The sequence below is a fragment of the Echinops telfairi genome, unplaced genomic scaffold (assembly GCF_000313985.2).
Source record: "Echinops telfairi isolate 266 unplaced genomic scaffold, ASM31398v2 ScPeMD7_2573;HRSCAF=3158, whole genome shotgun sequence".
NCBI classification, from domain to species: domain Eukaryota; kingdom Metazoa; phylum Chordata; class Mammalia; order Afrosoricida; family Tenrecidae; genus Echinops; species Echinops telfairi.
This window is the reverse complement of record NW_022106471.1, coordinates 7,201,823-7,203,419: the sequence shown is the minus strand read 5'-3', so window position 1 is coordinate 7,203,419 and position 1,597 is coordinate 7,201,823.

The following is a 1,597-nucleotide window of genomic DNA, read 5'->3' as shown; positions in this document are numbered from 1 at the left end:
GGTTTGATATGTTGTTCCATGTGGGCTTTGTTGCTTCTGAGCTAGATGGCCGCTTGTTTACCTTCAAGCTTTTAAGACCCCAGACGCTATTTGATAGCTGGGCACCATCAGCTTTCTTCACCACATTTGCTTATTCACCCGCTTTGTCTTCAGCGGTTGTGTCAGGAAGGTGAGTGGGCTTACCTTTTAAGGATTCTGGTTTCCTCCTATCCAACCTGGTCGTTGTTGTCGCTTGGTGCTGCCCAACCCTCCCCTGTACAACTGAATGCAATACTTCTTGGTGCTGCGCCGTTGTCATGATCTCATGAGTGGGCAAAGGAACCTTGGTGGCATAGTGGTTACGTGTTGGGCTGCTAACCACAAGATTAACTGTTCCACACCATCAAGAGAAAGCTTTCTAAACACTCAGAAAACCACAGGGGCAGTTCTGCCCTGTCCTATAGGGTCGCCATGATTTGGAATCAACTCGAGGGCAGTGAGTGAGTGAAAGTTCGACACAGTAGGAATTTTATGTAGAATGATTAGACCTAAGTCCAGGGAATTCAATGCTGAATTTCACCTTCTTACTGATATGCAAACAATCTATCGCACACAACCAAGTCCTGGACTTGGGCGAGGGGTAGATGTTCTAGGTCAGTGTCACATTCCTTCAGGACCTCTCCTGAAAAGTGAGCGGCCTGCCTGCTGAGTGTTGACTCTGGAACATAGGTCGCTGTTAGAATGTGGGGGCATTCTGATATAAGAAACAGCACCCCAAACTGCCACAAATTCTCTGGAGGGACTGAGGGGCCCGGCCTTTGAAAACAAACTGTCTACTATAAAATCCTAGAATTATTCAAAGTGAGTATGCAGATTCACTTCGACCTGCTGGAAACAATTGAGGAAGGGAACAAGAAAATGCCTTAATATGAATCAAACCCTAGGCATTCCACATGACATGATCCTTAAAATCATAATAGTCCCCCTAAGCCCCACCCCAGCGTTTACAAGCCAGAGGGTGGCTCAAAGACTGCCAGGAAAAAGGGTGCCCATGGGACCCAGCCTGAGGGTGTCTCCTACAGTTCTGACCCAGAATCCATTAGCAGAAACCTGGCTGCCCCCCAAGCAAGCCCAACCCTTTAACTCAGTGGTTTCCATAGTAACCATCGCAGAGTGGGCCCCTGCCTTGTCTACAGATGTCCCTCCTTCCCCATCCCACCCATCCTTTTCAGGCACCTCCTACAACTGGAGTCCACATAAATTCCAATTGCAAATGTATTGTCCTTATTTTTTAACTCTTCTCAATTAATTTTTAAGAGAAGACAACCCCTTCCTTCAATGTACACAGAAATTTATTTATTAGAAATAAATCAGTAGTATTGGTTTGTAAGAGGCACGTGAGGGGTCATTTTATTATTGAGTCTACTTTTGAATAGACTTACATTTTTCTCTCATTAAAACCTATTTTATTTTATTATTATTATTTTTAAACATTTTATTAGGGACTCATACAACTGTTATCGCAATCCATACACACATCAATTGTGTAAAGCGCATTTGTACATCATTCTCAAACATTTTCTCTCCACTTAAACCCCCGACATTAGGTCCTCATTTT